Genomic DNA, 12,565 nt, shown 5'->3' on the forward strand with positions numbered 1-12,565 from the left:
TGCATTTCTATATCAACCTCTCATATACATGGACACGATCCACGTCTGCTATTGAAGCAGCACCTCGATATTCACTCCTGGCTGAGCCGTGGTGCACCACAGGCTCCAGTCTCTGCTCAGCATCCTACCCTGCACCCGCAGGATGCTCTGCTGCGTGCAGGAGCAGCAAAGCCAGCGGGGAGACCTTGGAGCTTTAAGGCCACTCTTCTTCCTCTCCCAGAAGAGAGAACACACACACGGTGTAAATGCCAGGCCATATTCCTATGCCACCAAGGGGCAAAAGAAGCACACGAGCGCCGTTTTTGGTTTTGTTTTTTTTTTTTTCTTTTTTCCTTTTGTGGGTCACCTTTAAAAGTGACTTTCTTTCAAGACTCTCTGTATGAATGACAAGATATTCAGTGAGATGTCTTAAGGGAAAAGAAGTGATAAAGAGAAATTCAGCTAACCTATTTTCTTTCTTGTCACCACTTGATAATCTCTTTATCTGGGCTCATTTCACCAGTTGCAGACAGACTTATTTCCCCATGGACAGACCCAATCCTTCTTCCAAAGTGCACACGTGCGCACACCCCTCCTTTACCACAGCATTACAAATTCATATTGTAACTTCTCTTTGCTATTTTGGTGTATATATAGCCAAACTCAGCATCCATAGATGTACACATATAAGATGTACATGCCTATTGCCACATACATCTCTGGTCTTTTATATAGTTTCTGTGGTTACGGGCACACAGAGAACACTTACACGAACCTCTCCATCAAAAGAAGTATGCGATTTCACTGAAACACAATTCACTAGCATATATATTTTAAAGTTCAACCCCTTTGTCAATAAATCATGGTTTCTGATGCGAACACAAAACATTTCCTAAAGCTCTGCAGTGATTTAGGAACCACAATTCTACTTTCAGCTGCATCTGAATCCTTCTTGACTTTTATTGAGGTTTTAGCTTAGAAATGTTTACTCTCCTGCTGGAAACACACTCACCCTTTTATAGCGTCTTTACCTTCAGAGTAACGTAACTGCAACTTGTGATGCCAAATGCAAATTGCCTGTGCTACAGCTCGTGCCAGCTGGGTATAACCCAACAAAGCCGCGGCAGTCTGGTCCAAGGATTGCAAGACATGCCTCAGCTAGAAAACACAGCAAACCCAAACCCAGTCCTACGCACCATCACCAGGGCTTGCAAAGCAGCGTAGAAAATCCCTATGCCGTGAAACAGTGTAAAACAGAGGCTGTTTTCAGGATTTCAGTGTATCACAAGGGCTGGATTTAGAGAGTTCAAGACCAGAGATGCTACTGTCACACCAGGTCCAGACTTCCTGCCATTACATTTCCCCCAGCTACCTCTATATTAAGCCAATTCACTTGTAATTGATGAAAACACATACTCTGAATAAAAAAAATCCACTTTTTATTTAGAGACATGAAAAAAGAGGAAATTCAACATTATTTTAATCAGATATTCTGAGGAGGGAATTACAACTTGTATGTGCCCCTCTCCCTATTTTTTGATTTAGCTCAAAAATGGCAGCAGAGAATAATAACTCACATGCTTTATAGCTGAATTCTTTTTAATCAGCTGTCTCCTATCTTTACCAGCTGTTTGTCTGCTTCTCCCATTTATACTGTGCATCTTCGACTTATCGATCTAGTAAGCCTTAAATTACAGCTATCCATGAAGAAAAAAAAAAAGCAAAAAAAAAAAAGCAGAGACAAACCATAACAGGAAAGAGTAGACCTGATAAAGGATTTCTGAAGGGCTACTCGCTTTTGCTAAAAGAAAATCTTAATAGAATTTCCTGGAGAGAAGGTCTGTAGGACTGAAGTTATCAGTGTGCTGTAAGGAGGGAGGAAGGGTAAATAGAGCTCACAGATTGAAGGAAAGGATTTATATCAAAACCAGTTCCAGTGAAAAGTATAGGAAAACTTTGAAAAAAGCCCACAAGATACAGTATTAGTAACCTAGTCTGTATCACTGGGTGCTTTTACTGGGTTTATTAGAGCCGGCCAATTTATAGCAGCTCTTGTTTCAGGCATAGTCTAAACAGACAGTAGGAATTCATCACTCCCCAAAAACATTTAAAAATGTTTAACATTAAAAAGGCCAAGTAGGGCCGGAGCTGATTTCAGTGCCCAAGTACACCTGCCGCAGCTTCAGCTCAAAGACTGCTGAGGGGTACCGCTTTAGGCTTTCACCTGTGAGCTACCAGGACGGTCCTACTGGAGGAGCTAAGCTGACCGTAAATCTCCGCAATCCTCCTCCATCTCAAATCCAATATTCCATGCAGTGATACTGCAAGCCCCCGGAGAAGGCAATCTAAGCTCCTGACAACTTGCATCACCTGGTGAAGGTTATCCATCATTTTGCCCAAGTCTCTTCTGTAATGTGAAGGAAGAATTATGACTCAGTGGTCTACGTCCCAGGTGTTCCCATCCGGGGTGATGCTGTCAGCAGGAAAGCACCATCATTCCTCCTGCGTAACAGCTACGCAACAGGCACAGACAGCTCTTGCTTTCTACCTCTCAGGTAAATGGCTATCTGTCTGAATCAAGCTACTTAAACTTAAAAATCAACCGTCAAGCTTACTTCACAGGGGGATAAGAAGATCAGCAGCGCTCTGGGCTACGTGCCCTTATTAATGCTGTGCACAGAAGTATCCACACGGCCATTGCTAGGCGGCAGAGAATTTGCACCTGCAAAAATGGTCTAGAAAGATTGCATTGCACTACACCGGAAAAGAAAGAATTATTGAAACAACGTATGTCTTAACGAAAAAACCTGTCTCCCAGTCTGTGTTGAAAACTTAACCTGCTGTTTGGGTTTTAGTGGCTTGCATACTACAAGGGAGAAATCTGCAGCCTCACAAACTGAGATTTATAATGACTGTCCTAGAGACCTCATGGCCTGAATCAGAGCGGTTAGGTTCGCTGGTCTTGTAAATCTGTTGAAATTTTTAAAGACAAGAAATAAAAATACAATCTTTTTCCTCTGTAGGTATGGGCGAAGTGTCTGCATGTCTGGATTCTCAGTGCTGCTTCTGCTTCCCGCTTCGCAATGGCATTTTATTGTTGTGATGCTCTGTGAGTACAGTCACTTTGGTCTTTCAGTTTTCCCAGAGGTTAAAGGGAGCTCACAGCTTTCCAAGTGAGGGAATGCAGTTCACACTTTTATTCACTCAGCTGGTTGTTCACTCAATTTGACACTATTTCAGCAGAGTTACGGTGCAGAGAAAGGGAGAAGCAGCAGAGCACAAAGATGGCTTTAAGACATCTCTGATCCCCCTGTCGAGCTACCCAGGGGCTGCTTGGTCTCTGAGCAGAACCGGGAGCAAACGCTGCAGCCAGGACTGGGGCTGGCATCACCCGCTGCCTCTGGCCATGCCACAGATGGCACGGGCGGCTTCCCGGGCTCCTCCATCTACTCACTGCAGAGGAAGAACAGACTGGAGCAGGGACGAGTGGTCCCTGCTGCAATGTGACCTTCACATTTCATCCATCCATTTCACTCTAAAAGATACATGAATTGAAGAAGTACAAGCCTCTGAGTCAGGCTCAGATAATACTCTGAAAACGAGAAACTAAATATTTAAACACTACTTGAATCATGCCCGCTGCAGATCCCCACATCGCTGAGGAAAATCATTAATAGGTTTGGCCCAGAGGACTTGACGAAGCCGAACGGTACGGGAAGGGGAGCGCTGGCCAGGACGAAGCTCTGGTGCTGCTCTGGCCACTCTCCCGCAGCAAAGCCCCCCCGGAGCCAACCCGCTCCCGCAGCACATCAGACCTTCAGAGACTCGACTCTGCCTCACGCCGCACACCACGAAGCTTTATCCTATTGTGGAGCGCGGCGTGTGACACGTGGGTGGCAATGGGATGAAAGGACCCAAAATCCCAGCACCGCAGCCTGGGCAGCGTCCCCATCAGCTCCAGCACCACTGAGAATGAGCTTCACTTGTGCATTCTAATAGCAGAAGGGTTTTTTCGAGGAGGAAGTTGTGTCAAACAATTAAAAGATGCATTAACCAGCTTGGAAAACAGCACAGGATGAAATGGATAAACGATAGTCACAGCAAAAGGTGGCTGCCCTTACAGCTTATGGATCCCGTGTAAGTGCAAACGTGCTAAAGGGAGCATTTGCAACAACATCTTTAGAGTAATACCAAGTATGGAAAATTGATAGGGGTTGAGAAAAAAAGAGCAAGAGAGAGAAGGAGCTCTTAATTATTAGAGAAATAAACATTTTCAGATGTAATTTTTCCCACATGCATTATGAATACAACACAACAAAGATGCAGTGCTGCTGAGAAAAGCCAATACAACAGTTTTTCAACTTCTTAAATACAACTATTTTCTTTTTAGCAGCAGTAGGAAAGTACTAATTTTACAGGAATAAGATTAAGATGTCCAGTTTAGTAGATGCGCTTTGCCAATATTTCAGTTTTCCCCCCAGGAAGAAAATGAATTAAAAATGTGTTTCAGGTCAGTCTCACATTTAGAATAAGGTGGCTCATAACTACTGCAAGCACAACGTTGCAAGTTTCTCAAATAGCTGTTTGTTTATTACTGGAAGGGCTATCGGAATATGAAGAGAGCCTTGAAATACTAACCACAGCTGTCCAAGACCATCACATGAGGTTAGCCAACAATTTCTGTGATTTACTGTACCAATAAAAGAAGGCAGCCGTGAACAAGTTTTTGTAAATCAAGCATATTGGGCCAGATTCTGGTCCATAGTTACTCAGGCATAAGAAATGTTACTGTGCTCTGCCAGTACATAATTCAGGTCTGTAGTGAGCTTAGCAATATGGATGTATGGCATTAAAAGGTGTTGTAACGGTTACCAGAAGAAAATCGACTTGGCTGTAACATACATACAGAGGCTAATGCATACACACGCACACACACACTCTCTCTCTCAGGCTTGTCACTAGCCAGGCACATCACAGATATTTTTCCCTAAAGAAAATGTCAAGGTCTATGCAAAAGCGCTCAGGTCTCGTGTACAGCACCGCCAGACGATCACAGTAGGTAAATGTTCAGCGGTTAAACCCCGTGCCATGACACACGCGCATGCATTGGGTTTAAATTTACAGTGCACACCAGGTGTTATTGTCCCTTAAGGAAAACTGGGGCTGGTAAGAATCACCTCTGCCAATGGTTCCCTCCTGGGTCAATAAATCCTGATAGTCAATAAAAGCGAGCAAAACTGACACCACCACAGGAGCCTCCGCGTACCTTGGGGTAAAATTTGGCACGCTTAGTATCTGCTTATTAGTTAGAATGGTTTTGCATTTGAGGTCCCCAAGGTATAGAGCACACTTTCACTTGATTTTAATAACCATCTAACACACAACACAACTCTGCATTACAACCTTTCCTTGCGCTCTTCGACACGGAGTGTATGCAAAGTGAAGGGCAGGTGGGCTGAGAGAAGGATTTCCCCTGAACTGGTAAGGTAGCATCGTGAACATCTACAGGCCAGCTAATAAATAGCCAACATTTTTCATGAGATCCATGCGTTCCTATCGCAATACCAGGGTTTCAGGAAAGAATACAGCTAGAAAACTTAGCTCTGTGTTTTCCAGATGCAAATTAGATTTCAACTATTCAAACCCACGTGCCAAAACACAGAGTCATTCCCGGGTACTCTGGAGCAAATCTTCAACCCGGATAAATCAGCATTGGTTTTTTGAAGTGATTTTTATTTACACCACCTGACAAACTATTTCCTTAATGTTTCCTGGTTAAAAATTTTATGCAGGCAGTGTGCAAATTTAAGTGAGGATGCTTTTCCCCACTCTACAACGCAAAAATCAGTCATATGCAAACTGCCGTGATACCTGAATTCACGAAGATCAGAAGGACCTAACCCATGACACTAAGTGCAAATCATGTAGAAAGGTTTTTGAAACGATTTTTAAAATAATCAGTTTTGCTGCAGCCATGTTCACAACACATTTAGAGTATAGTTTTAATGAAGGAACACTTATTTCCTGTTGCAAAGGTTGTTCACTGTTAATCTGTAATTTTCAGGGTTTTTTTTCCTGAAAATGCCTTTTAAATGCACTTGAAAAATGCCCCACACTGAAACTGGAAACTTAACCTTATAATAGATGATTCTATGTTTCAGATTGCTAATCATCATACAAGCTAATAAGTAACTTATTTGGCATCTAAAATGATAAGTAAAACCACGAAACAAGCAAACTTGAAAGATTTCTACACCCAACTGGCAAATGATTTACAGACTAAAAATTTCTCTAGAGATTGACTTATAAAAGTTAATGGCTTTCAAACAGAAGGAAAAAATGAAGTCAATAGACTGAAGTTGTTCATTAAAACTCATTTGTTCAATTCTAATCTTGATTTGGTCATCAGCTCTCCGCTTGCTTATAAGACGGTCAAGCCATGCAAACAAAGTGATATTTGTTCACATAACAATATTGAACCTTTATATAGCACTTTTCATCATCAAATCTCAAAGCATTCTGTAAAGAAGGAGAGCTTTGTTATCCCCAATTCAGATAGGGAAATTGCAGCACTAGGATAATTGCAGAGCCAGAAATAACACTTCCGAGTCCCCGGCTAATGGCCTAAGTAACAGTACATTTTATTAGGCATTTTATTAGCACAGAAGATGGCTGAGGTCAAGATGGGCGATTTCAGTATCGCAACTTTTGAACTGCTGAAAGCACAAAGAGAAAAGTGCAACTGAAAAAGTACATCAATTCAATGAGTGCTTTACATTGGCACTTAAGACTTGAAGCACGCCATTAACTCCTTCTGTCCATGGATATGCATAAAGACTTTATACCCCCATCGAGAAAGATTATTAAGCATATGCTTAAGTAATTACAGTACCTCAAATGTTTAGAGTCCAATAGGGTTTCAATTTTTTTTTTCTCTCAAAAAAATACGTGTTTCTGCTGGTAAAGGCACTGTATAGGATTAAAAGCTGTTAAAATGTATGCTCAGAAAACAGAATTTTCCTCAGAAGAGACTAATGAGTCAGAATTACTTCTCAAGACTTAGGCGTAGAGCTGTGCTGTGAAACAGGTGATGGTTTTTTTGGGAGCTAATGCTTATGGGTCAGAATCAGAGAGGCCAACCATGCTATAGGTGTTCGCTGCCCACCACCCAATCAAGAACTGGAAGTGGATAAAGCTTTATTCAGCCTTCACAATTAAAGGCCTTGGTCATCCTGGGGGGCTTTAAGCACCCTGATATCTGCTAAGATGGCAACTTGGTGGTGCACAAGCAACCGAGATTTCAAGAGCGCATCAAAGACAATATTGATGCTGAACTTCAAGGGAGCAGTTTGGCTTGCTCAGGGAACTAACAGGTGTAATGTCATGGATGACTGCCCTGGGGTGCAGAAGGGCACAGGGGAGCTCCTTGATCTTCAAGGAAAACCTCCTCAATGCATGAGAACAATCCACCCTGATGAGTGGGAAGAGGAGCAGACATGGCAGAAGGCTGACTTGGCTGAACGTGGAATCCCTGACTGAGCTCAAACACAAAAAGAAAGCGAACAGAAGGTAGAAGTGGCGATGGGCTACCCAGGAGGACCATAGAAACATTGCCCAGACTGCGGGGTCAAAATTAGGAAAGCCAAAGCCCAGGTGAAGTTGAAACTGGCAAGGGATAGTATGGCCAACAAGAAATGTTCACCCATAGGTACATCTGAGCAAAAGACCAAGGAAAATGTGGGTCAGTCCCACATATGTCAACAGAACTACTGAAAAAGGGTACAGAGAAAGGATGAGGCATTCAATGACTTTTTTGTCTCGGTCTTTACTACCAAGGCCTACTCGCAGGCTGCCCAGGTCAAATGTCTTTGTCTGGGGCAGGGAAGTCTTATCTACAGCAGAGGAAGATTTCGTTAGGTCTAGTTTCATTAAGTGGTCCCTACGCAGGTCTTTGAGTTTGCAGAAAACAGGTTGACATCATTTTGAGGCTGCTCTTTGTGTCTTTGAAACATTGTGGGAATTGGGGGATCCTTTTGATGACTGGAAAAGGCAACTGTCATGGCCATCCTCAAGAAGGGCAAGAAGGAACAACACACACCAACATCCAACCACCTGGTGACCTGCACTTCAGTCCCAAAGAAGATTACAGAACAAACGCTCCTGAAGGCAATCTGTTTAACCGCTTAATATCTTCGTTAACAACTTAGACAATGAGAAGGAATACAATCGCAGCAAGTTTCCAGATGGCACCAGAGCTGGGGAGCAGTTGACATGCTAGTGAGTAAGACTGGCATTCATCGGCATCTCAACAGGCTGGAGAAGCGGGCTGACAGAAAGCTTACAACATTCAGCCCAAGCAGACACGAAGCTCTGCAAATGGAAACCCATGGTGCAGAGAGCAGCTCTGGGGAAGACAGCCTGGGGGTTGAACAGTCCGCAGCAACAGTGATGAACACCAACCACACGCTGGGTTGCATTCGCAGGAGCACAGCCAACAGGTCAAGGAAAGCAGTTATTACTCTTTATTCAGCACTTGTGAGACTGCATCTGGAACAGAGTGTCCAGTTTTGGTTTCCCTGTTACAAAACAGGCACAAACTAGGCAAAATTCAGCAGAGAGGACCGAGATGATGAGGGGGCTGCAGCACATAATATGTGAGGAGAGGATGGGAGAACTGTATTTGTCTAGCTTGAAGAAGAGAAGTGTAATTACTGTTTTCAGCTGGACAAAGCCCTGAGCAACCTGATCTAACTTCACAAGTCATGCCTACTTTCAGCAGGAGGTTGGACGAGATGACCTCAAAAGGTCCATTCCAACTTATTTTACAATTTTAATGGTTTCTCTTTTACTTGTATTTATCACGGGGCATTCACTTGTAAAGTATCATTTGGAAATAATTATTCTGACTTTGTGCAACATTTTAAAATGCAATAAAAAATTCCATACATATTTGAGAAGCATCCAACTGCAGGTGAAAAATATCATGGCCTAAAAGCTAGTCAGCTGGAGCCAATTAAAGCACAATCAACCTCCCATGACACCAAAATGCCTAATTGAACTTCTACCCTCTGTGCATGATGGAGATTTTTGCCTTCTCTACAAAAGACCAAGAAGAGGGGTTCGCTGCTCTGTGTAAATCAAGATCATTATCAAAACATAACGATCAAAACAGGAGATGCCTGCATTGACTAAAATAATGGTATTCCATCCTCTAATAAAAAAAAAATAAAATACTTCCCTTGCAAAAAGACAGCCTCAGAGTTTAGTCACAGACACCCATTTTTGTCCTCCTGGCAAAGGGAGGATGTGAGCAGGAGCAAGTGACACACATGCATATTTAGAATTAAACTTCAAAAGCCGGTGGTTCATTAGCGTAACGTGATAAAAACTAAGACATGTTTGAATGAATAGCTATGGTCTAATAAAATGTGACTTCGGTTTTAAAAGGAAGAGAAAAACTAAAGTCTATTTCAACTGAAATATATAAACTTACAATGAAAATCAATTGGTATTTATAGATACTGAATAATGCACTCATTACTATTCATTCTCATTACTGTTCATTTTGCAACCATCACAAAAAATATGGTGACTGACTGACAGCTTTTAAAATATTTTTATGCCTGAAGAATCAAAATAGCTGAAAGAAATCTGGAATTTTGAATTCGAAAAACTGTACAAACTGCCAATAGTATAGTAATCTAATCTTCTCTTAATTCTTTTTTTTTTTAAAGTTCAAATCTCCCCAATCTTTTGAGTTAATTTGAGTAATCCTTTTACTTTTCTTCTTTTTTGGGGGGAAAAAAATCATGTTTTGCTTCCATTTGGCTTTACTAAGCTGTGAAAATCTCTGTATATCACAAAGAGTACAAGCAACATTTTCCCCTAATTAGTCCATAAAAATGCTAATTTTTCTGATGAATCAGATTGAAATATCACAGGAGCAGGTAATAGCGCAAATACAGAGTTTGCTTATGGGGCAGGCTTTCAGATTCATTTTGCTAATCACTACCACAGCACTGGGCAACCTACAAAGCCAATATTATAATGAGGTTAGAGAGGCAAAACATGCTCATCTTAATTTTTGCGCAAAATAAAGACAGTTACACGCATATGCATTCGCAGCAACCATGCGTTCATTTATATATGTGAAGAAAACCAGACCCGCGGTATTTACAGCCCAGCTCCTCAGCTGCAGCGAGCCCTCCTGTCCCCATTACAAGCAGAGGTCCTCTGCCTGTTTACTCAAGCTGAGGATGTGACCATAAATCTTTATTCTGCCCAATTTCACTGTTAATATAATCCATTTCAGAAACCGATAAAATAATGCTTTCTTTTTTCATGGACCAGTAGCTAATAATGTCACCAGTTTGAATTGTACAAGCGAGAGACTGAAATCATTGTCTGTCTGCCTCACAGCATCTCTATTTTTTTTTTTTTCCCTGCACTTACACTTTTGCTCTTGCCTTCTGTGCTGACACATACTAAGGCACTTGTATGCAAGCCGCAGATCTAGGAAGGAGTGGTCTTTTTTCAAGTCACAAATCTAGGAGAATCAATGAGCTCTTAGAGGAAATCTCTTAGGGCTTGACCTTCAGGGTGGCCTTTTACTCTCTAAAACCCATGTAAAACAGTGATTCTGCCAGTCAATCCTTAGTAAAAGATTTAAAGAAAGGGACTGTCCCCTATTGGTGGCACCAGAAATCTAAGCAGGAATTAAGCAGCTTGTAAAAGCCTTTAAATTCAACTTATCATTCTCCCAGAGCTCTCCATATATTCTTTATGGCCCTGTGTTCCCTTACGCCTTTGATCATTTTATATTGAAGTAGTCTCTTGTTTAATACGTAGCTAAGATGACTGCACGATAACATCAAAACAGAAGGGAACATAGAGAACATGAAAGAATCTGAAGTCAATAGGTTTGCCAATCACAATACATAAACAGGCCTAGTTGAAAGCCGCGGTATTACAGTGCCGTCTTTATGCTCTCACAAAGCCGCACGCAGCGTTAAGACCAACTACAAACTGAAACTAATGATTAAAACTACATTGGCCTAGCTTTCTTCTGCTTTAATTGCTGTTCGCTTTGCTCAAAGGGTATAAATCTACAAATCCAGCACCTATCTTTGTGCTTCATCCCAGAAGCCCACTGCACCAGCTGGTCTAACCGTCTCTCCGTTAGAAATCAGGGTTTCCTCAACGCATGGAAGCCGCACAAGTCCGTAAAACATCGTCCTTCACCCTTGTACCATCATCCTTACAACAGAGGTCCAACCTTGCTCTAACCAGTTCCAGAGGTATTTTTGACAAGAAGCAAAATAGGACAAGAGCTTTCATTGAAATCTCTCTCATGCTCTTTTAAGAACATTAATCTACTTGAACAAAAAAAAAAGAAATAAAGCCTGGTAACCCAAGACTTTGTCTTCTTGATCCTCTACATCTCCCTGTTCTAGTGTTTACATAAAACTACACGGTATGTGTCGGATGCCAGGCAGACAGAAAAGTTGATGTCTACCATCTAGAACTCATCTCACACTTGGTTTTCATACCATATTTCTTGGCTGCCTACACTCATGCTAATCTGCTAAAATCACTTTACCCACTTGGAAGGCAACATATCACTAGTACTCAGTTCTATTATTCATCAGACAACCACGATGGCAGCTCCATGACTGACTGCTAATTATCCTTTCCCACTGGATGTCAGAGACAGTTGCATTTTTGGCAGCAATTTATTCTTCTTCCCATGGAGCCACGGGGTGGAAGCTGAGGCCTATTGAAGTCAGTGACAAAAGCCCCATTGACTTCAATTGTGTTGGGAATTCATCTTTCCATTAAGAGAGACCTGCTTAAGTGTTATTTAGTATATGATGTCAACACTTTGAGATAACAACTGACACGAGAACAACATTCACATTACCAACAGTGCCAGGATGGGACGCAGCACTCAAAGGCTCTGCACGCTGTCAAATCCCTGTCTCAGGACCAGCCAGGATGGTGGTACATTCACATTTCAGGTGCCTCCCAACAGGGAATGGTCTCACGTCTGGTCAAGCCCAGTGCACACAACATGATCTGCAATGCCTGGGAAGAGCCGTTACTTTGCCATGCAATGAAGACATCTCATTAGCTTGGTGGGCTGGGTCCATACTGCAGCCTGTAGGCTGGCTTTTTCAGCTCTTGTGCCTAACAGGGAGGTACAATCCCCGTCTACAAAGCGGTTTGGAATAGCTATGGCAATATAAATTCACAGCGCACACTGCACCTTAACTTCTTTAATAGGGACAAGAGCTAAAAAGGCGATGAATGAGAAGGCAAACGAATCTCACCTTTCACCGACTTCATTTCTATTTCCTACACATGCTGGCAAGGAGCACAGCAGCATTGTCCAAAATGCTCACTTCTTACAGGAAAAGTCATAGTTTTCACCTGGAGAATGTTTCAAGTAAATAAAACATTAAAGATAAAATCCAAGTGCTGACAAACACATAGCTTCTGAATTACAACAAACTTTGCTGGTTTGGGTTCCTCCTCCCTGTTCGGACCTGTCCTGTCACTGAGCTAGCGAGCTCACTTGCATTAACCA

The 12,565-nt window shown here is 42.2% G+C and overlaps 1 protein-coding gene across 10 annotated transcripts in view; it reads right to left on the reverse strand.

Annotated features, from left to right (window-relative positions):
- Window positions 1–12,565, reverse strand: part of CHL1 (cell adhesion molecule L1 like) — a 142,027-nt gene that overhangs the window by 110,604 nt on the left and 18,858 nt on the right. The gene's annotated exons all lie outside the window — the stretch shown is intronic.

Source organism: Grus americana, chromosome 11, assembly GCF_028858705.1.
Source record: "Grus americana isolate bGruAme1 chromosome 11, bGruAme1.mat, whole genome shotgun sequence".
In the NCBI taxonomy this organism is placed as follows: domain Eukaryota; kingdom Metazoa; phylum Chordata; class Aves; order Gruiformes; family Gruidae; genus Grus; species Grus americana.